Source organism: Oncorhynchus mykiss, chromosome 9 (assembly GCF_013265735.2).
Source record: "Oncorhynchus mykiss isolate Arlee chromosome 9, USDA_OmykA_1.1, whole genome shotgun sequence".
NCBI lineage: Eukaryota > Metazoa > Chordata > Actinopteri > Salmoniformes > Salmonidae > Oncorhynchus > Oncorhynchus mykiss.
The window spans coordinates 43,587,155-43,611,646 of record NC_048573.1 but is presented as its reverse complement, the minus strand read 5'-3'; the positions used below and the strand labels follow the sequence as shown (position 1 = coordinate 43,611,646).

The 24,492-nt window shown below is 42.9% G+C and overlaps 1 protein-coding gene across 1 annotated transcript in view; it reads right to left on the bottom strand.

Moving 5' to 3' along the window:
• Positions 1–20,142, bottom strand: part of LOC110531183 (probable G-protein coupled receptor 153) — a 55,946-nt gene extending 35,804 nt beyond the window's left edge. Inside the window, exon 1 of the mRNA XM_036988078.1 lies at positions 19,677–20,142. The gene's annotated coding sequence lies outside the window, so the exon portion shown is untranslated. The remainder of the gene's footprint in view (positions 1–19,676) is intronic.
• Between the last annotated feature and the right edge of the window lie 4,350 nt (positions 20,143–24,492).

Genomic DNA, 24,492 nt, shown 5'->3' with positions numbered 1-24,492 from the left:
AATGATCGTGCAGTTTAATCCGCTTCTTGAAATGACATACCTGTCAGGTGGATGGATTATCTTGGCAAAGGAGAGATGCTCACTAATAGGAATGTAAACAAATTTGTGCACCAAAATTTTGAGAAATAACCTTTTTATGAGTATTGAACATTTTTGGGATCTTTTATTTCAGCTCATGAAACATGGGACCAACACTTTACATGTTGCGTTTATATTTTTGTTCAGAATAGTTTGTAAGTCATTCGTCAAAGTTAGACATATTGTTTGTCTACAATCTTTTTAGCCTGGTCTGTTTTTGACAGGCTCTTTCAGAGATGTGGAAGGGAGTGGACAGACACATGGGGTATTGGCTAAGTTCTCGTTATGTGGCTTCAGTTGTAGTGGGGTGCTTCCTCCTTCACATCTCCTCTGATCTCGGGCAGTAGGAAGTTCAGAGGTTAGACGAGTGGACCAGAAGCCAGAAGGTTTCCAGTTTGAATCCCATGCTGGACAATAGGGGAGGTCAACTGGCCACCACAAGGTAGATCACAGATAGCCTCTCCTGCATTTGAGCGAGTCACTTAAGCCCTACAATCTTCCAGGGGCGCTGTTCTGCAGCTGAATCTGTGCTCCCAATTTGTGGCGTCTGTCTGAGCCATTCGGGAGCTTAAGGTAAGATGTCCAAATCTGATGGACTGTCAAAGTCTTTAAAAGTCTCCTCTTTGTCCATGTTTCAGTTTTTCTCTAGACCTTTGTGTGCCGGCGACATTGCCAAAGCAGCAAGGCGCCAGCCCAAGTCTGCAGGCCAAACATCCCCCAAAGTCAACAAATCATCTGATATCAGTCTGGCTTCATCAATATTTCCAGTCAGTGGACCTGCTTAATCAACAACTCATTACATAAATATACAGTTTACGTATGGCTATGTCCCAAGAAAAATGCTGGCGAGCCATAATGTCCCAGAGAATAGATGAAATAAATTGCAGGATGTGCACCGGCATAAGAACCAGATTCAGAGTGATGCCAAATGATGTATCGAATGATGCTGTATTTGTAATATAAACACACTGTCTAACATGTTGTTCACTTCATTAAACAAATAAATACAATGCCAGCGTTGTCGGTGGCAATGTGGAAGCCTAGTAGCCTATCAAAATCATTTCAATGGAGGTCTCAAACAAAGTGTTGCATAAGGAGCCAAGATTTAGTCCCACGTCCTCCTACTCTTTGGATGAGTAATTTAGTGCTTTGCAAATCTGTCAGTGAAGCTTAGTGAGACACGGGGGAGGGGGGGGGGGGGGGGGGGGGGGGCTACAGAATGCATCACATCATCACATATAGAGATAGATAGATACTGTAGATATACAGTACTTGTCAAAAGTTTGGACAAACCTACTCATTCAAGGGTTTTTCTATATTTTTACTATTTTCTACATTGTCGAATAATTGTGAAGACATCAAAACTATGCAATAACACATGGAATAATGTAGTAACCAAAAAAGTGTAAAACAAATCAAAATTTATTTTAGATTATTTCGAAGTAGCCACCCTTTGCCTTGATGACAGCTTTGCACACTCTTGGCATTCTCTCAACCAGCTTTATGAGGTAGTCACCTGGAATGCATTTCAATTACAGGTGTGCCTTGCTAAAAGTTAATTTGTGGAATTTCTTTCCTTCTTAATGTGTTTGAGCCAATCAGTTGTGTTGTAACAAGGTACGGGTGGTATACAGAAGATAGCCCTATATGGTAAATGACCAAGTCCATATAAAAAAAAGAACAGCTCTAATAAGCAAAGAGAAATGACAGTCCATCATTACTTTAAGACATGAAGGTCAGTCAATCCGGAAAATTGCAAGAACTTTGAAAGATTCTTCGAGTGCAGTCGCAAAAACCATCAAGCGCTATGATGAAACTGGCTCTCATGAGGAATGCCAAAGGAAAGGAAGACCCAGAGTTACCTCTTCTACAGAGGATAAGTTCTTTAGAGTTAACTGCACCTCAGATTGCAGCCCAAATAAATGCTTCACAGACTTCAAGTAACAGACACATCTCAACAACTACTGTTTTGAGGAGACTGAAGTCAGGCCTTCATGGTCAAATTGCTGCAAAGAAACCACTACTAAAGGACACCAATAAGAAGAGACTTGCTTGGGCCAAGAAACACAAGAAATGGACATTAGACCGGTGGAAATCTGTCCTTTGGTCTGATGAGTCCAAACTTGAAATTTTTGGTTCCAACCACTGTCATTGTGATACGAAGAGTAGGTAAACAGATTATCTTGGCATGTGTGGTTCCCACCGTGAAGCATGGAGGAGGAGGTGAGATGGTGTAGGGGTGCTTTGCTGGTGATACTGTCTGTGCTTTATTTAGAATTCAAGGCACACTTAACCAGAATGGCTACCACAGCTGTCATCAAGGCAAAGGGTGGCTACTATTAAGAATCTAAAATTTAAAATAGATTTTGATATGTTTAACACTTTTTTGGTTACTACACGATTCCGTATGTGTTATTTCATAGTTTTGATGTCGTCACTATTATACTACAATGTAGAAAATAGTAACAATTAAAGAGAAACCCTTGAATGAGTAGGTGTGTCCAAACTTTTGACTGGTACTGCACATATATATATAGAGAGAGAGAGTAAGTGAATAAGTGTGTGAGTTAATGAGAGTGAGAGACAGAGAAAGAAATAGACAGAATATAAAGTAGATTGATGGAGACAGTATATCACACAAAAGGATAGGATACAGACAGATAGACAGGTCAGTGTGTTTGGAGAGACAGAACAGAGGTGTGTGTGTTTGAATGTGAAGCTGACCTACATCTCCCCATTGGTTTGTGAGTTGGGGCGGGAGAGCTGTGCATGCCCCCGGTGCCTTGCCACCAATCAGCACGATGCATCGGCCTAGGCCGAGAGCGCCTGTCTCTCCAGAGCTGTCGGAAAAGACGAACACTCCATGCCGCAGCAGGCCGGCGTCTACACCGGAAGCGCCGCCTGCACACCCTCGTAGCCGTGAAGCCTAGCGACCCTAAAACCCAACAAGCACTTTGCTTTGGCCCCAGGAGAGACTCATTAAGTCACTGAAAGGCTCTGGTCATCCAAAGAGAGCATTTCACCTACCGCTCGGGAAGTGAGCTAAAATAGCACAATGCCACACTCAAAAAGAGAAGTCACTTGTCTAGTCAGGGAGTGGTTCCAAGCTGGTATTCCCATTTTGTGGTAACATCGAGTGAAAACCTGAAAGGGAACCGCAAAACCCAGAACAATACAATAAAGAGTAGAACTATTCAATTTATTTTAGTTGAACTGACATTTGTGTTTCCAAGCATTGCTATGTGACGTGTGTGAACTGCCATAATGGAGGTCCCATTAGGAAGTTAATAACATGTATAGCTAAAATGTAAACACAATATAAATATGATTCCGAATAATGTCACGAACGCTGGCGAACATGTCTTAGAAACTATCGGCAGCTTACTGACATAATTCACACGTTATGGAGTATTATGACATGCTTATGACATTATCATGAAGGCAACACTATGCCTCCTATAAGTGAATGGCAAACAGCTGATAAGTAGAGCCAGATATAGTAGAGCTTAGTCAGAAGTTGCCCTGAATGAAAGATCTAGGATCAGATTACCCTTTGCCTGTTTTTACTGTGTTGTTTAAGAGACACAGGTCTCCAATTTATTAATGGCACAGGTTAGGTCATAGGGTCTCTCAGAACATGTACATACATAGTACAATCGTGACATCTTTTCTGTTTCACGTACAAGGCCTCAGAGTGTTGTGGCGAGTGTTCTTGGAGTGCTATCAAATGGCTGACTACAGCGTCATCCTCCCATGCATACAAACAGCCCTCTTTAGCGTACCATCATCAGCATGATCTGTTACTGGAAGGTATCTGACACTCCCATTGTCCATGTGAGCGACTGGGCCTGAATGGAAGCAGAGTGGGGCTTACTATTCCCAGGTATTAACTGATCTTCCCCTTTTGGAATAGTGCAGAATAGTGTAGTGTCATGGAGTACAAAGCCTGTCTCCAGGATGGGGGAGTCAGAGACGGTTTAGGAATTACAGCTGCCGTGGCCCGCTGAGTCATCCACTACAGGCAGGCAGGCAGGCAGGCAGGCAGGCAGGCAGGCAGGCAGGCAGGCAGGCAGGCAGGCAGGCAGGCAGGCAGGCAGGCAGGCAGGCAGGCAGGCAGGCTGGCAGGCAGGCAGGCAGAAGACACAGCACTCTCACCAAGTGGGAGGAACTAGTCCTTCAGAAGCCAAGATGCAATCTGACTCATCTTCAGTGAATGACGAATAATCAACTTGTGATAAACAATTATCCCAATATGATATCTCTGATGCAGAGTGATCGGCAACACTTCATTCCAGGTTGATAAAGTACTTGATTGAGTCATTAGGTGCTGGAGGTCTTGCTGAAGAGATGCTGACAGTAAATGAATGATCAAATCCTCAACTTTGCACAGAGCAAAAGTCTGTCCTGTGCGTTGGTGTGGTCTCTATTGATTAAGCAATCATAAAAGAGCGAATTATGACAAATATTTTTTTGGTTCAAAAGTTATTCGGACTCAAAACCATGAAAAGGAACAACTCAAGGAGGTCGAGATGCCAAAATAATATACTCAAAAGAATGAGTAGGGTGAAAGTGCAAGGTGCTGTAAAACAAAACTATATATTCAAATCTAATTTTGGGGGGGGGGGGGGGTAAATAAAAACAAACTACCATAAAAAAAAAAGTCTCTAAACTTAAAACATTTATTAACATCATAATATGTTCTAATTCAATCCAAGGCAATAACAAACACATATTCATTGTCAAATGAATGTAGTACAAAGTCATTGTTTATAAACTTGTTTCTATTGAGAGGTGGCTGTTTGAAAAGAAAGCCATTTTTAACACCCTTATTTCAATCAAACATCTTGTTATTACATTGAAATATACTGATCTAATTAGGAGTTGTTTTTATCTTGTCCCACCTTTTAAAATCGACTGGGATTGCATCCTTCTCCAGCATGGCCCCATGGTGAGTAGTCTGTCTGCCGAACATCTAATATATCAAGAAATATGTAAAGTACCGTTTTGGGACTAAAATATGTTTACTGGGATGTCCATCTGTCCAAATGAAAGAAAGCCAGCCATATTTTACCTATGGGGATTCTTTCAAGTCCAAAATAAGTCAAAACCAAAATGATCACAACCAAAACAATTGACACCAGAGATTTACACTCACCGGACAGTTTATTAGGTACACCACCCTGTTCAAGAAAATGGATCACTCCTACAGACAGTGAGTCACATGGCCGTGGCTTGTTATATAAAGCAGGCAGACAGGCATCGAGGCATTCAGTGACAGTTCGATTGAACGTTAGAATGGGCAAAATGAGGGACCTAAGCGACTTTGAGCGTTGGATGATCGTTGGTGCCAGGGCGCCGAATCCAAATCTCAGAAACGCCTGCCCTGCTGGGCTTTTCATGCATGACAATGTCTAGGGTTTACAGAGAATGCTGCGACAAACTAAAACCATCCAGTCAGCGGCAGTCCTGTGGGCAAAAACAGCTTGTTGATGAGAGAGGTCGAACGAGAATGGCAAGAATCGTGCAAGCTAACAGACGGGCCACAAACAGACAAATGACGGTGCAGTACAACAGTAGTGTGTAGAACGGCATCTCAGAATGTACAACTCGTTGATCCTTGTCACGGATGGGCTATTGCAGCAGACGACCACACATGGTTCCACTCCTATCAGCTAAAAAGAAGAAAAAGCGTCTCCAATTGGCACGCAATCACCAACACTGCGAAGTTGAGGAATGGAAAAATATTGCCTGGAACATGACAGCGAGTTCAGTTTACTTGAGTGGCCTGGTCAGTCCCCAGACCTCAACCCAATATAACATCTTTGGTATGTGATCGAACGGGCTGTTCGCAGCGCGAATGTACCGCTGTCCAATCTGCAGCAACTGCGTGATGCCATCACGTAGGCATGGACCAACATCCCTGTGGAACGTTTCCGACATCTTGTAGAATGCCCAGAAGAATTCAGGACATTCTGGAGGCAAAGGGGGGTCCGACCCGGTATTAGATGGGTCTACATCATAAACTAACCAGTGAGTGTATAGAGGTCTCATCTTTGTATCTGTGCCATTATGGCAACTGTGACAGCACAGGCATCTCGAACTACAGAGGACCACTGTACTGTGCACTACTGTACTGTACTGTACCCCACTGTACTGTACTCTACTGTACTGTACTCTACTGTACTCTACTCTACTGTACTCTACTCTACTGTACTCTACTGTACTCTACTCTACTGTACCGTACTCTACTGTACTGTACTCTACTGTACTCTACTGTAGTAGGGATGTGACAAATGGAAAATTTCTTCATGTTTAAACAGATATTTTTTATCAGTTTTCCGTAAAAATCCCTTGTGAATTCACAATGCAGAATATGGTCCTATTGCGTATGACCGCTATGGGGCAATAATTCAGTCATAGGCTGAATCTCAAACCGAAAACCTGGCCCCTAAGTCCTGTATCGAGGGGCCGCTTTCTATTTTGATCACTGTTTAATAGTTTGATAGTGGTTTTGGTCACTCAACATTCCAACTGCCACATAACAATATTACAAAATTCTAAATCCATTTGTGAGCATTGTCTCCCGTGACCTGTTGTGCAGGTCACTCGCTATGAAACACAGGCACTGGGACAGACACAGACGCACACTCTGATAGACAGTGGGAAAACAAAATGACAAAATGACTTCTTTCTACTCATGCACAAAATATGTGCAAGTATATCGGTCACCAGTGATTTCCTCAGCTGATTTAGCTTGTTGTAGCCTGCCTGCTAGCTAGCTAGCTAGCTAGCTAGCTAGCTTCACTGACAAACACAGGGGCAGGTTGACGTTTATTGTCATGAGTCTTGTCCTGGAAGCAGAACTGAGTGACTTGTCCTTAGATAGGCGAGCTGCAAAGTCAAAATTCGCTCTAAATATTGCTTTTTGGACTTAATTTAAGGTTAGGAGGCTAAGCAGTATGGTTAAGGTCAGGGTTAAGGTTAGGATTAGGTTTTATGATTTTGTGGCTGTGCCAGCTAGTGACCACTCTGCAGAGCTGCCTCCAGAACAAGATTCGAAAAACGCTAACCTGTACACAGGGATGGAACTTTAGCAAGCTACAATAGCTACACCCAAAAGGGTTCTTCATCTGTACCCATAGGATAACTTTTTTGGTTGCAGGTAGAACCCTTTTTGGCTCCAGGTAGAACCCTTTGGGGTTCCACGTAGAACACTCTGTAGAAAACGTTCTACATAGAACCCGAAAGGGTCTCCCTGCAACAAAAAAAGGGTTGTCCTATTGGGATAGCACCCTTTCTCTAAGAGTGTAAGGATTTTGGGCACTGCACTGATAAACAGTGTGTAGCTTGTCACTCATTTGCAATAGTTTGACAGCTTGCTGATGAAGTTCCCAGTAGTCAGTCCGTACTTCAGCATGTTTACAAAGCACCAATCGTTGTAACATTGGGTCAGCTAAAAGCACAGCGCAGCAGCAGACTCCATATACTGACTCAGGGCAGAGCAGGCTGTTCTCTGCTGTCGCTTGCCTTTCTCTGCCACTTCTCCAACTTAATGGTGGTAAAGTGCAGAGCACTTCCTATCTGTGGTAAATCATTTGAAAGATGCATATCTCCCAACTTTACAGCATTGCTGCATTAAGCATTTGTTGTAATTGACATTTTCCCCTTTATTATGATGATCGTGACCTGTTGTTAGTGGTAGTTTTTTAAGAACTGCACTGGGATTTTAATTTTGTGAGAAAAAATTAAAACAAAGAAACAGTTAAGGATTTTTTATGTTAACGTCCCAAATTTGCTCAAACATTTTAATGTTTAAAAGTTCACACCCCTATACTGTACTGTAACCTACTCTACTGTACTTTACTGTACTCTACTATAATGTACTCTACTATACATTTGGTCTTTAACTTGTCATGCTCTCAACTTGCTAGGTCTGGATCTTGGAAACAATGTCCTGGTATAAATATTGGTCTTGGAACCTGGATATAACCTTCGTTTTTGGTTTACAAACCATAGGAAACCCAATTTGAAGAAGACTCCAGCCACCCAAGTCGTAGACTGTTCTCTCTGCTAAATAGCTAATCATAAATGGCTATTGGGACAACCTGCAATGACCCATTTTTGCACTAACTCTCTTGCACTGACTAGTATGCACACACACTAGACTCTACTCACACACTCACACAGACTTACACTGACACTCCAACACACACATACAGTGCATTTGAAAAGTATTCAGACCCCTTGACTTTTTCCACATTTTGTTATGGTACAACCTTATTCTAAAATTGATTAAATAATTTTTTACCCTCATCAACCTAAACACAATGCCCCATAAAGACAAAGCAAAAACAGCTTTTTAGAAATGTTTGCAAATGTATACTTTGTTGAAGCACCGTTGGCAGCGATTACAGCCTCGAGTCTTCTTGGGTATTCAAGACCAGGCTCTGGCTGGGCCACTCAAGGACATTCAGAGACTTGTCCCGAAGCCACTCCTGCATTGTCTTGGCTTTGTGCTCAAGGTCGTTGTCCTATTGGAAGGAGAACCTTCGCCCCAGTCAGAGGTCCTGAGTGCTCAGGAGCAGGTTTTCATCAACGATCTTTCTGTACTTTGCTCCGTTCATCTTTCCCTCGATCCTGACTAGTCTCTTAGTCCCTGCTGCTGAAATACATCCCCCACAGCATGACGCTGCCACCACCATGCTTCACCTTGGCATCGTGTTTCTCATTGCCTTAGTCCTTTAGGTGCCTTTTGGCAAACTCCAAGCAGGCTGCCTTTTACTAAGGAGTGGCTTCTGTCTGGCCACTCTACCATAAAGGCCTAATTGGTGGAGTCCTGCAGAGGTGGTTGTCCTTCTGGAAGGTTCTTCCATCTCCACAGAGGAACTCTGTAGCTCTAACGAAGGCCCTTCCCCCCTATTGCTCAGTTTGGCCTTGCGGCGCAGTCTTGGTGGTTCCAAACTTCTTCCGTTTAAGAATGATGGAGGCGACTGTGTTCTTGGAGACCTTCAATGCTGCAGAAATGTTTTCGTAGCCTTCCCCAGATCTGTGCCTCAACACAATCCAGTCTACGGACAATTCCTTTGACCTCATGGCTTGGTTTTTGCTCTGACATGCACTGTCAACTGTGGAACCTTATATAGACAGGTGTGTGCCTTTCCAAATCATGCCCAATCAATTGAATTAACCACAGGTGGACTCCAATCATGTTGTAGAAACATCTCAAGGATGATCAATGGAAACAGGATGCACCTGGGCTCAAATTCGAGTTTCCTAGCAAAGGGTCTAAATACTTACTCTGTTCTGTTCTGATTTTATAAATTTGCAAACTTTTCTAAAAACCTGTTCTCCCTTTATGGGGTATTGTGTGTAGATCTCTGAATAAGCTTGTAACGTGACAAAATTTGGAAAAAGTCAAGGAGTCTGAATACTTTTGGAATGCACTGTACACACACAAACACTACATACACCCACACACACATAACATATGCACAAACTCACACACACACTTTTACACTCACCACATTCGCTGTTGCTACTGTCTATTATCTATCCTAGTTAAGTGCCTAGTCACTTAACCCCTACCTACATAGCTACCTCAATTACCTCTTACCGCTACTGATACTCCCTGTATCAGCCATCTTATTTTCACTCATTATTGTTATTTGTTATTCACTGGATATTTATTCCTCGTGTCACTATTTCTATTTTTTATTACATTTTTTATCTTTAACTCTGCATTGTTGGAAAAGGACCCGTAAGTAAGCATTTCACTGTTAGTCTACACCTGTGTTTTACGAAGCATGTGACAAATAACCTTTTATTTTATTTTATTTGATAATTGGCTTCCAACTCATAGAAATCCTCACCTAGCTGATGGTGGAATTACAGTGTCTATGCTAAAACGAGTTATATCCATCTAGTCCTTCATTTACAGTGCTTTCAGAAAGTATTCATACCCCTTGACTTAATCCATCCACATTGTGTTGAGTTACAACCTGAATTAAACATTTATTAAATATTTGTTTAAATGGTCACCCATCTACACACAATACCCCATAATGGCTAAGTCAAAACATGTTTTTAGACATTGTTGCAAATTGATTGAAAATTAAATACAGAAAGATCTAATTTACATAAGTATTCACACCCCTGAGTCAATACATGTAATTACAGCAGTGAGTATTTTTGGGTAAGTCTCTTAAGAGCTTGGCACACCTGAATTGTACAATATTTACCAATTATTAATTTCAAAATTCTTCAAGCTCTGTCACATTGGTTGTTGATCATTGCTAGACAACCATTTTCAAGTCTTGCCATAGATGTTCAAGCAGATTTAAGTCAAAACTATAACTCGGCCACTCAGGAACATTCTCTGTCTTCTTGGTAAACAACTCTAGTGTAGATTTGACCTTGTGGGTTAGGTTATTGTCCTGCTGGAAGGTGAATTCATCTCCCAGTGTCTGGAGGAAAGCAGACTGAACCAGGTTTTCCACTAGAATATTGCCTGTACTTAGCTCCATTCCATTTATTTTTTATCCTGAAAATCTCCCCAGTCCTTAAAGAATACAAGCATACCCATAACATGATGCAGCTACCACTATGCTTAAAAATATGGAGAGTGGAATTCAGAAATGTGTTGTGTTGGATTTGCACCAAACCTAACACTTTGTATTCAGGACAAAAAGTACATTTCTTTGCCACATTTCTGGCAGTATTACTTGAGTGCCTTGTTGCAAACAGGATGCATGTTTTGGAATATTTTTATTCTGTGCAGGCTCCCGTCTTTTTTTTCCCCAATTAGGTTAGTATTGTGGAGTAACTATAATTTATTTAGCAAAACTTATTTAGGTTTGCCATAACAAAGGAGTTGAATTCTTATTTACTCAAGACATTTCATCTTTTCATTTTATATTAATTAATAAAAAATTCTAAAACATACAGTACCAGTCAAAAGTTTGGACACACCTACTCATTCAAGAGTTTTTCTTATTTTTTAAAACTATTTTCTACATTGTAGAATAATAGTGAAGACATCACAACTATGAAATAACACATATGGAATCATGTAGTAACCAAAAAAGTGTTATTACAAATCAAAATATATTTTATATTTGAGATTCTTCAAAGTAGCCACCCTTTGCCTTGATGACAGCTTTGCACACGCTTGGCATTCTCTCAACCATCTTCATGAGGTAGTCACCTGGAATTAATTTCAAATTCAGGTGTGCCTTGTTATAAGTTAATTTGTGGAATATCTTTCCTTCTTAATGCGTTTGAGCCAATCAGTGTTGTGACAAGGTAGGGGTGGTATACAGAAGATAGCCCTATTTGGTAAAAGACCAAGTCCATATTATGGCAAGAACAGCTCAAATAAGCAGAGAAATGACAGTCCATCATTACTTTAAGACATGAAGGTCAGTCAATCCAGACAATTGCAAGAACTTTGAAAGTTTCTTCAAGAGCAGTCGCAAAAAACATCAAGCGCTGTGATGAAACTGGCTCTCATGAGGACCGCCACAGGAAAGGAAGACCCAGAGTTACATCTGCTACAGAGGATGTTCATTAGAGTTAACTGCACCTCAGATTGCAGACCAAATACATGCTTCACAGAGTTCCAAGTAACAGACACATCTCAATATCAACTGTTCAGAGGAGACTGGGTGAAATCAGGCCTTCATGGTGGAATTGCTGCTAAGAAACCACTACTAAAGGATACCAATAAGAAGAAGAGACATGCCTGGGCCAAGAAACACGAGTAATGAACATTAGACAGGTGGAAATCTGTCCTTTGATCTGATGAGTCCAAATTTGAGATTTTTGTTCAAGGCACACTTAGCCAGCATGGCTACCATAGAATTCTGCAGCAATACGCCATCCCAGCTGGTTTGCGCTTAGTGAGACTATCATTAGTTTTTCAACAAGAAAATGACCCAAAACACACTTCCAGGCTGTGTAAGGGCTATTTGACCAAGGACAGTGATGGAGTGATGGAGTGCTGCATCAGATGACCTGACCTCCACAATCACCCAACGTCAACCCAATTGAGATAGCTTGGGATGAGTTGGACCGCAGAGTGAAGGAAAAGCAGCCAACAAGTGCTCAGCGTATGTGGGAACTCCTTCAAGACTGTTGAAAAAACATTCCCCATGAAGCTGGTTGAGAGAATGTCAAGAGTGTGCAAAGCTGTCATCAAGGCTATTTTTTATTTATGTATTTATTTAACCGGAATTTAAATAGGCAAGTCAGTTAAGAACAATTTCTTATTTACAATGATGGCCTAGGAACAGTGGGTTAACTGCCTTGTTCAGGGGCAGAGCGACAGATAATTTTTACCTCAGGGATTCAATCTAGCAACCTTTCGGTTACTGGCCCAACGCTCTAACCACTAGGCTACCTGCCGCAAAGGGTGGCTACTTTGAAGAATCTCAAATATAAAATATATTTATATTTGTTTAACACTTTTTTGTTTTTACTACATGATTCCATATGTGTTATTTCATAGTTTTGATTTCTTCACTATTTTTTCTACAGTGTAGAAAATAGTACAAATATTGGCCGGTAGGGAAATCCTTGTTTCATCGCGCACCAGCGACTCCTGTGGCGGGCCGGGCGCAGTGCACGCTGATCAGGTCGCCAGGTGTACGGTGTTTCCTCCGACACATTGGTGTGGCTGGCTTCCGGGTTGGATGCGCGCTGTATTAAGAAGCAGTGCGGCTTGGTTGGGTTCTGTTTCGGAGGACGCATGACTTTCGACCTTCGTCTCTCCCGAGCCCGTACGGGAGTTGTAGCGATGAGACAAGATAGTAACTACTAATAATTGGACACTACAAAATTGGGGAGAAATAGGAGGTACAATTTATTTTTTAAGAAAAAAGAAAAGAAAAAAGAAAAACCCTTGAATGAGTAGGTGTGTCCAAACCTTTGACTGGTACTGTATAACACATAACAAAACAAAGAACAGGAAGACATTGTCATAGCCTGGAGCATTGTATACAGACATCAACAGTTGTTTTCTATTGCTGTGAATAGGTGTATCCAAACTTTTAACTGGTACTGTATGTGTAATTATCCGCCACCATTGTTTGCACCCCTATTACCATTCTGTTCAAACTCTCTTTCGTATCGTCCGAGATCCCTAAAGATTGGAACGCTTTTGACTGGTACTGTATGACATGTTGGACGACATGTGTGCTTAAAGTTAGAAAAAATAGGATACAAATTCGATTTTTTTCCCAACCCCCAATTTCCACCACTTCTGTAGAATGACCCATATACTACCATCATAGAGTCAAGTATTTGCCAGTAGTTGTGGTAAGGCCAGCGGCTAGGTTGGCAGTGGTATTCACACTTTTTCTGTGAGAGCCCTCCTTTGACATTTGAAAAACCTGGCAGACCTCATCCATGTACAATGATTCCCCACGATGTTCTCATGGTCTCCTTTTTTGACCTTCCACCTGTCCTAAAGTGTCTCCGTCCTAAAGTAATCTCCGCCAACTTGATTATATTTGTGTGTTTTTATCTTTCTTTTATATTCGGCAGTAATAGGTCCACGCACCGGGAGCAGAGCTTTCAACGAAAATCACAGAAGCGGGGTACGCACCAACCTTTCCCCATTAAAAACAGTTCAGCCACGCCTGAACTCAAGCAATAACGACATACAGATTTTGTTGTATTATAACCGTAATTATAGCTCCCGTCCAAATGTCATGAATGATAGACAGGTAACTGCCAAAATAAAGGAAACACCAGCATAAAGTGCCTTAATAGGGCATTGCGCCACTTTGAACCAGAACAGCTTCAATGCACCTTGGCATAGATTCTACAAGTGTCTGGAACTCTATTGGAGGGATGCGACCCCATTCTTCCACGAGAAATGTAATAATTTGGTGTTTGGTTGATGTTGGTGGAAAACGCTGTCTCAGCTGAGGCCCCACTCCAGAATCTCCCATAAGTGTTCAATTGAGTTGTGGAAGCACCTGCTTTCAATACACTTTGTATCCCTCATTTACTCAAGTGTTTCCATTATTTTGGCAGTTACAGTGCCTTGCGAAAGTATTCGGCCCCCTTGAACTTTGTGACCTTTTGCCACATTTCAGGCTTCAAACATAAAGATATAAAACTGTATTTTTTTGTGAAGAATCAACAACAAGTGGGACACAATCATGAAGTGGAACGACATTTATTGGATATTTCAAACTTTTTTAACAAATCAAAAACTGAAAAATTGGGCGTGCAAAATTATTCAGCCCCTTTACTTTCAGTGCAGCAAACTCTCTCCAGAAGTTCAGTGAGGATCTCTGAATGATCCAATGTTGACCTAAATGACTAATGATGATAAATACAATCCACCTGTGTGTAACCAAGTCTCCGTATAAATGCACCTGCACTGTGATAGTCTCAGAGGTCCGTCAAAAGCGCAGAGAGCATCATGAAGAACAAGGAACACACCAGGCAGGTCCGAGATACTGTTGTGAAGAAGTTTAAAGCCGGATTTGGATACAAAAAGATTTCCCAAGCTTTAAACATCCCAAGGAGCACTGTGCAAGCGATAATATTGAAATGGAAGGAGTATCAGACCACTGCAAATCTACCAAGACCTGGCCGTCCCTCTAAACTTTCAGCTCATACAAGGAGAAGACTGATCAGAGAGGCAGCCAAGAGGCCCATGATCACTCTGGATGAACTGCAGAGATCTACAGCTGAGGTGGGAGACTCTGTCCATAGGACAACAATCAGTCATATATTGCACAAATCTGGCCTTTATGGAAGAGTGGCAAGAAGAAAGCCATTTCTTAAAGATATCCATAAAAAGTGTCGTTTAAAGTTTGCCACAAGCCACCTGGGAGACACACCAAACATGTGGAAGAAGGTGCTCTGGTCAGATGAAACCAAAATGGAACTTTTTGGCAACAATGCAAAACGTTATGTTTGGCGTAAAAGCAACACAGCTGAACACACCATCCACACTGTCAAACATGGTGGTGGCAGCATCATGGTTTGGGCCTGCTTTTCTTCAGCAGGGACAGGGAAGATGGTTAAAATTGATGGGAAGATGGATGGAGCCAAATACAGGACCATTCTGGAAGAAAACCTGATGGAGTCTGCGAAAGACCTGAGACTGGGACGGAGATTTGTCTTCCAACAAGACAATGATCCAAAGCATAAAGCAAAATCTACAATGGAATGGTTCAAAAATAAACATATCCAGGTGTTAGAATGGCCAAGTCAAAGTCCAGACCTGAATCCAATCGAGAATCTGTGGAAAGAACTGAAAACTGCTGTTCACAAATGCTCACTGAGCTCGAGCTGTTTTGCAAGGAGGAATGGGAAAAAATGTCAGTCTCTCGATGTGCAAAACTGATAGAGACATACCCCAAGCGACTTACAGCTGTAATCGCAGCAAAAGGTGGCGCTACAAAGTATTAACTTAAGGGGGCTGAATAATTTTGCACGCCCAATTTGTCATTTTTTGATTTGTTAAAAAAGTTTGAAATATCCAATAAATGTCGTTCCACTTCATGATTGTGTCCCACTTGTTGTTGATTCTTCACAAAAAAAATACAGTTTTATATCTTTATGTTTGAAGCCTGAAATGTGGCAAAAGGTCGCAAAGTTCAAGGGGGCCGAATACTTTCGCAAGGCACTGTACCTGTATATTCATGTCATTGTCACCAGTGAACTCAATTACACTCAAATGTTACTTCAACTTCAACCAGTGAATGCTAGCGATGCTACCGCTCTGTCTTAATGAGTGTTAGCATGCTGATAGCACACCCTGCACACTAAAATGTATATTTTAATAGGTATGCAGTAGGTTGATAAAAATATCAACAAAGTTATGACGAGCTGCAGTAGTTCCGATGTTGTTTGTTTTGTCACTGGTTATTTTGACAAATCACGATTTTGCAGGTGTTAGCATCTTTTGAATTTCGGAAGGGGAAGGGAAATTCGGGCCCCAAACTTGCAAAGAGAGAGGGTGGAGCTTCTCGTTCCAGTTCCACCCCTCGTTCTAGCATTTCTTGAACACTTCTCTTAACATGTATGGACCCAGAACTTAATCGAGCAGCTGACCAATTACGCAATACTTTAGTTCCGGGTTAACTGAGATTAGCTAGTGATAGTGATGCACAAGCTAGGCCTATTTGAAACATCACAATCTCCTGGCAGCATTTACCTGACAGTGTCATGCCTGTTCCCGCTCCTCCTCGCTAGTGCTCGACCTGACAGTGTCACGCACACCTGTCACCATCATTACGCGCATCAGCGCTCGCTGGACTCACCTGGACTTCACCTGGACTTTTTGTTTTCCCCTGTCCAGACACTGTCCGTATTCTGTTCCTGTCCGTGTTTCATTAAATGTTCCCTCCCTGTAATTGCTTCTTGTCTCCAGCGTCATTCCTTTTACACATTTTTGAAGCATCAGGGAGGGTTTTGTTTTTTGTTGAAGACGTCAGGCCCGGGTGCCGCTGCCGTAGGAACCCGGGGGTGCCTCAGCTGGCTCATCGGGCTTCCAAGCCTTTGCCGACTCGAGAGGTTTCATTGCCTCGGTTGGCTCGGCAAGCGCCCATCCCACGTCATGCCTCAGCCGGATCGTCGGGCTCCACGCCTCAGCCGGCTCATCAGGCTCCCAAACCTCAGCGGGATTGTCAGGCTTTCACGCCTCTGCCGGGTCGTCGGGCTCCACGCCTCAGCCGGCTCATCAGGCTCCCACGCCTCAGCGGGATTGTCAGGCTTTCACGCCTCTGTCGGATCGTCAGGCTCTACGCCTCAGCTGGCTCATCAGGCTCCCACGCCTCAGCGGGATTGTCAGGCTTTCACGCCTCTGCCGGATCGTCGGGCTCCCACGCCTCCGCCGGCTCGCCGGGCTTCTACGCCTCAGCCGGCTTGTCCACCGCCCACATCTCGGCCGGCCCGTCAGGCTCACCCACGTGGGACGCCGGGTTGCGCCCCTAGGGGGAAGGGGGGGGCCTCTTCCCGCTCTTCCTCTCTGGCGCTACAGGGCGCCAGGCTGCCCATCATTACCCACACCTGTCACCATCATTATGCACATCAGCGCTCGCTGGACTCACCTGGACTCCATTACATTTTTGATTGCCCCTCTTATATCTGTTTGTTCCTCTGTTAGATCCCTATGTCAGCATTGGTGTTTTTGTCCAGACAGGGGAAAACTCCGTATTCTGTTCCTGTCCGTATTTCACTAAATGTTCCCTCCCTGTACTTGCTTCTTGTCTCCAGCGGCTTTCCTCACAGACAGATCAGTAGCTTGAAAATCCCCCCAAAAACTTGAAAACCTAAATGAAAACCCATTTGATTTTTGCCCAATGTTTGAAAAGAAAATTAAAACTGAACATAATTCACAATGATTATTATTGTGTTTTAGTTTCTTTTGGAGTCGAAGATAATAGTTTCAGTACAGTTTTAGTTTTTGAAACAAGTTAATTATTTTATTTCAGTTTACTAAATTGTTTTTTCATGATTAGTTTTGGCTTAAATTTCAGTTTTAGTTTACTATAATAACCTTGCTATCTAGTGCACCTGCACCCCGTAATTCACAAGTCTAAAAAAGAATCCCAGTCGGCAATGCCCTAGTTAAAATATTTTAAACAGAGGGGCGGCAGGTGACAAGCTTGTGTGTATGATTCATAAGCTGCCTTAATTAATACTACTGAATGACTAGGAAGCATCTCATTTCTGTTCAGGTGTGTATGATATGGAATATTCTCAAGTCATGTGCAAATGCATAGTAATGCATGTAATTTGGTGTAGGATTGCATGTATAATTGTATTCAAGTGTGTACCTGAATGTGTATTTGTAAATAGTATTTGTGTCCAGTATATTGGTCTTTGTTTTCAAAGGTGTGTGGTAAATGTGTGCTCATGTTCAGGTGTGTGTAAGAAAAGGTTTGTACTGGTGCTCAGATGTAGGCCTATCAATGATATATAGATAGATGTGGTATATGAGATAGTTAATTCACTTGTTTCATGTGATGAGTAACCTTGCCGGAGACCTGAAAGACTTGTAATTTTGTGTTTGTGCTGAAAGACCCAACGTCTCGGCTTTTGCTTAGCAGGTTAATGCAGTCCGGACGATACATGGTCAGTAACACTGGTGCCAAGATTGAAAGGAAGAGTGAAAGTAGTGGAGCCAGTTCACCAGACGGGCTTCTTCTGACACCATGCCAGAGACCTAAACAATTGTGTAGTGGCTCTCTCAGAAGGTTTAGCTCAGTAGGCAAATGTTGTTTTCAGTCACACCGACAACCAATTTCCAATATCCTGTCAGTTGTGTAATATATGGTAATCTACAGACAAAAGTGGTGGCAATAAGCAGTTCCTCCGTCCCTTTCCTTATGGCCCTGTTAGACAATACTTAAATGATTAGGTTGGCGCAAACAACTGGCCACAATGCAACGCAACGGCAGAGCCAAGAAAAATCATTACCTGCCATTAGACACGAAAGCTTGGTATAACTTAACAAAAACGAAAATGTTTTACGCAATTCAATAGGAAACAAAAAAGTTGAAACAAAGTACTACAGTCTCTGCCTGAGGATGAATATGTGCCTGATATAAATGATTGATAATGTTCACAAGACACCATTGTAGTTGATATATTGAAAAGGCGCAAGAAAGGGGAAAACCTAGTCAGTTCCACAACTGAATGCATTCAACCGAAATGCCTCTTCCGTATTTAACCCTCTGATTCAGAGAGGTGGGGGGAGGGATACCTTAATCAAATGCCCAGGGAGCAGTTGTTGTTCAGTGTACACTACCTTGCTCAAGGGCACAATGCCCACCTTAGGGATTTGAACCAGTGACCTTTTAGGTTACTGGCCCATCGCTCTTAACAGCTAGGCTACCTGCTACGTTATACCAGAAGCTTTGGTGAGTCAGGCTGTAGACCTAACCACAGATGCATCCATTTTCTAGTAATTTCTGTATTGTAATTTACTGTTTTTTATGCTGCCAAAGCGTTGTATTTTCTGAGATCCAATTCCATATACATAAAACACGCAATTCATAAAACCATTCAACTGTCTTCTATCTTCTTCTCACAAACTCTGAAGTTCTCAAGCGTTTAATTTTAAACAGTTCAACCGAGTTCTTGCAATGGAATCATACATAGATAGATCTTCTTCACTCTGACTGCAGGCAATGTACAGTAAGCCGTGACTTCTCCGATGATTACAGCGCTCGTGCCTTGTCAATTGATAACGGTTAATTCGTTTCGAATTCTGTCTTGTTCATCAAATTAGGCATATCAACATTTAATAAAATGCATCCAAGGATTACCTCCTATGTAGGCACAGTTTAGGCTATATTTTATTCAAGAGGTTTGCATATAAATTCTAGTCTCTGGTTTTCTAGTCTATGAAGGGTTGGTTTCGCCATGACATCAACATGTTAAGTGAAGAGAAATACAGTTTACCTTAAGCATTGAATTAGCAACAATACGCAATTTTGTTTTGTTTTAATAAACAGCAGTAGTAGCTACTTATCTGGTTCATAAATCATGTAAATAGGTTTGTTAAATTAATCTAATCACCCAGCCTCGAGAATTATGCGTGGATGCTTAGGCTAATGTTGTATTCTTACCTTATGAAAGATTCCACCCGCTGACTATTCCAATCTTTCTGTGATATTACTTTTGCTGTAGTCCACAAAAGTCGTGGTCAGTCCTTACATTCCGAATTGAGGAACGACACCGGCAACCATTAACATCAATCCAACAGTGTGATTTCGAAAATGAACGGGCAGATTTGAAACAGTATCAGCACAGCTGTACGTGGCCATTATTGTAGCGTGCGCGTCCTTTGTCCTATTTGGAGAAAATAACGTATATTTGACGGCTGGCGGTGCACACCACTAATGGAGTGTCATATCTACAAAAATGAGTCATAAGAAATGATATTGCTCGTAAATTTCCCCATTTAATTAAGGCCACAATGCTCCATATCAAATAGGATGTAGGCCTACCCGCCGCTAAGAGAAGCAGTAACTGAACGATATCTGATTGCGCCGCTGGATGGATGTGGCATGCTTAGTTCCCTGTGGCAGTGGGAGTAAACCGCAATAATAAGAAATAATTTATTGGGACAATATCATTTTCTTGGTTGTCGTCTCCTCTGTGCTTAGCCTATATTTGTAACATCTATACAATACATTATTGATGCGTAGTTTCAACTACCCACTTTTTTTCTTTACCCTGGTTGAATATGATTATTTGACTCAGAGGAGAAAAGACTCTAAGATCTATTTTGATTCAGATGTCATTTCAAAAACATTATAACTATACTGAACAAAAATACAAACGCAACATGCAATTTCAAACATTTTACTGAGTTATAGTTCATATAAGGAAATCAGTCAATTGAAATGAATTCATTAGGCCCTAATCTATGGATTTCACATGACTATGGAATACAGATATGCATCTGTTGGTCACATATCTTAAAAAAGGCATGACAATGGGCCTCAAGATCTCATCACAATATCTCTGTGCATTCAAATTGCCATCGATAAATGCAATTGTGGTCATTGTCCGTAGTTTATGCCTGCCCATACCATAACCACCCGCCACCATGGGGCACACTGTTCACAACGTTAACATCCGCAAACTGCTTTCCCACACGATGCCTGCGGTTGTGAGGCCGGTTGGATGTACTGACAGATTCTCTTAAACAATGTTGGAGGAGGCTTATGTTAGAGAAATTAACATAAAATTATCTGGCAACAGCTCGGGTAGACATTCATGCCGTTAGCATGGCAATTGCATGCTCCTTCAAAACTTGAGACATCTGTGGCAGAACTGCACATTTGAGAGTGGCCTTTCATTTTACCAAGCACAAGGTGCACTTGTGTAATGATCATGTTGTTTAATCAGCTTCCTGATTTGCCACACCTGTCAGATGGCAAATGAGAAATGCTTACTTGCAGGGATGTAAACAAATTTGTGCACAACATTTGAGAGAAATGCTTTTTGTGTGTATGAAACATTTCTAGGATCTTTTATTTCCGAACATGAAACATGGGACTAACACTTTACATGTTGCGTTTATATTTTTGTTCAGTGTACATTGTAATGCTGGAGAACACAAGTTGACCCGGGTGCTACATTTTATGCATGTGTGGTTGCACCGGCAGTGAAATGTATTTTCGTCAAATTAAAGCTATACTGGACAAGGCTTTGCATCGATAGCTGAGTAACGACGTGAATTATGAATATACTATATCCTAGTATATCGTAGCGCAAATGGATACAAAAGAGAAATTATTTTCAGCTTGAGGGACTTGGGATATCCTTCCGCCTGGCGAGGTATAAATATCAGAGTAATTCCGTACCATGGGTGTGATGCGCGTGCCCCCTATAAATACCTGGGCGCATAGCTTTACTTCCTCTTTTCTTCCCTCGGCTACAATGTAGAGTGAGAAGTGGATGAAGACTCTGTAGATTAGTTTTTGTTGAGTGTGTAGAGTATACTCTATTCTGGGAAGAGCTTAACCCTCCCAGGAGTGCTCTGCAGTGTTTTGTCGTCAGTTAGGATTTTTCTGACAGGTCGACACCATGCTACGAAGTAAAGTGAACGGGTTGGGCCAACCTGTTCACGGCACTAGGCTCAGTTGTCGTGTCTGTCCGCATGTTAGCCTCCTGGCTAATTGCGTTACCTGTTGCTTGTTAGCTTCAGCTGGGAGTTAGTCTCTTCTCTGGAGATTGAGGCTGGGTACCGCACTTACCCAGGATAGGGGAAACTTTGTGTGTTATCTAGCTCTAGCTAAACACAGTTGCTCTCCAGAAGTAGGACTGATGATTGCTGAGTCGCACCTTAATTTCCAGGCTTCGCATCCTAGCTAGCATACGCTCTTGCTGGCTTGAGCTGCAGCTGTTGCATTTAGAGCATGTGCGCCTCCGTAATCGCCTCCGTAAAGTTGGCCAGTCTGTTCTCAGGACATCACCTCACACAGTCTGTTACTGTGTCAGTTGAGTTTGGCTCCTCACATCCATACATTTTGGACATTGTGAGTGGAATTTATCGAATGCATTCTGATATCCATAGAATATATTATGACTTAATTCACATATATCCCTCAGAGCAGAACTACTTTAAGACTATTATCTGGTCTATAAGACACATCTGTATTTCTGCTTATGTCTAGACGAGGAGAAGATTATCCATGCCATACTTTTGCAATAAATGCAATGCTGGCTTGCATGTTTTGTGCTACTCTTGGCCGACGCCTATGTGATGCACGATTAGCTATGATGAAGGAGACAAATGCTAGAGGCTCCAGGAGCAGTCTCAAGCATAACAACCCTCCCCAGCGGTGGGACCTCCCACCAAGCAGTCCAAGAAGGACAGGGGACCTACTCTAGATGAGTTGGAGGCCCAGGCAGCCTCTCTGTTTTCGCAGGTCCGCTCTCTCTGCCCGACAGGATCCGTTGAAGACTTAAGACAGGATCCTGATGCTATCTCCATCCTTGCTGGTAATGACCTAGACTAAGGATGGGCCACCTCAGTCATCCTGATGGGTGTGGCCCCGGTATCGGCCTCTTCTCCCAACCCCATCTGGAAAAGTGGTAGGAGCTTATGGAGTGCCCCTGGGAGCTAGATACAGTCCTACAGGGGTACACACTCCAGTCCCAATGCCGGCCACCATCATTCAGTGAGGTTTGGTCAACTCAGCAGCCGACTCCTTGAAAAGAGAAGCTCTCCAACTGGAGATTGCCTCCCTGCTGGAGAAGAATGCAATCAGACAACTCAAACCATCAGAACAGCACAGGGAGTTCTATGGAGTATATTTCCTAGTCCCCAAGAAAGATGCTGGCTTTTGCCCCGTCCTGGACTTGAGGCCTCTCAACCATCCCGCATCCTACAGGCTATCAACCCAGGCCAGTGGTTCACCACTCTCGACCTAAAAGAGGCCTACTTCCACGTACCGATTCACCCGGCTCACAGGAAGTTCCTGCGCTTTGCATTCAACTGCATTGAATACAAAGTGGGCCTTCTACACCTGCAGAGGTGGTTCAATGCTCAGGGTTTACATTCCAAGGAACAAAGGTATTGTCACCTGACTGTGTCTAAGGAATGTGCAGGAGCACTGGCAAAGGTGGCGATCCCTGAAATTCCTTCCAGGCAGGAAACGCTTGGGCAGAGTCCATCGGAGGGAACTTGTTCAAACAGACGCCTCCTTGTCAGGCTGTGGAGCAGTATTGAGGGGGAGAGCAGCCAGCAGGACATGGAGCCCTAGCTGGTCCAAACTCCACATGAACACTCCAACTAGCTCTGCTAAATTTTTCTCCCAAACATAAACCACCAGGGGGGTCTGGGTGAGGTCACAGCAGGGGAGTCACAGCAGCCATTTCAGCATGTCATGATAAAGAGCAGGATGGTCCACTTGGCAGCCATCCGCTCATGGCAATATTTCTTAAGGGAGTCTGTAGATTACGCCCCTCACGAGCCCCCTCAGTTCCCAAATGGGATTTGGATCTGATTCTGGAGTACTATCTAGACCTCCCTTTGAACCGTTCGACGCTATAGACTTGAAACATCTCTCTCTTAAGACTGTGTTTCTGGTGGCCATCGCCTCTACCAAGAGGGTTGGCGAGCTCCATGCTTTATTTGTTAGTAATGGATGTTATCGCCTGGGCCCGGGTAAGGCGAGCGTTATTCTGCGGCCTAATCCTGCCTTCCTACCAAAGGTCCTGCCCCCCGGTCACAACAACAGGGAATTTGTGCTAACAGCCTTGTCCACCTCCATGCCCCACTCATGATGTTGATGTACATGCTCTGTGTCTTGTGAGATCCCTAAACACATACGTGGAGCGGACGTTGGAATACAGGGGAAGCCTCTCTCAAACCAACGGTTGTCAACGGTTGTCACATTGGATTGTTCACACTATCCTGCAAGCATGTAGCCTAGCTGGCCACCCAGTGCCATCCTCTATTGTAGCACACCACTAGGGGAGTTGCCACCCCCTGGGCACTGCTTAAGGAAGTCCCCCTCTCTGACATACAGTATGTGCGGCTGCTAGCTGGGCGCCCCCCAGTACCTATGCAAGTTCTTACCAGGAGAATGTGGTTGACCCTCACGGTGTGAGCTCAGCTGTGCTTGGTGCTGCATCGGACACTTATGGTGATGTGTTGCTCTAGGCAGTGACCTACGCAAACCGACTTACTCTGGTATTGTCATCCTATTGAGTGACTAGCATAGTCTCTCAAGCGAAATAGAACAAAAGTTACTCATGTAACCACGGTTCTATGAGCTAGGGACAATGCTAGTCCAGATGCCGGTAACCTTGTATCCTCGTGAAGTGTCTTGAGGAAGTGATGCTACGTGCGGGGGGCTCACGCATCACCCATGGCACAGAATTACTCTGATGTTAATATCTCGACTCATCCTGCCGCGACTCATT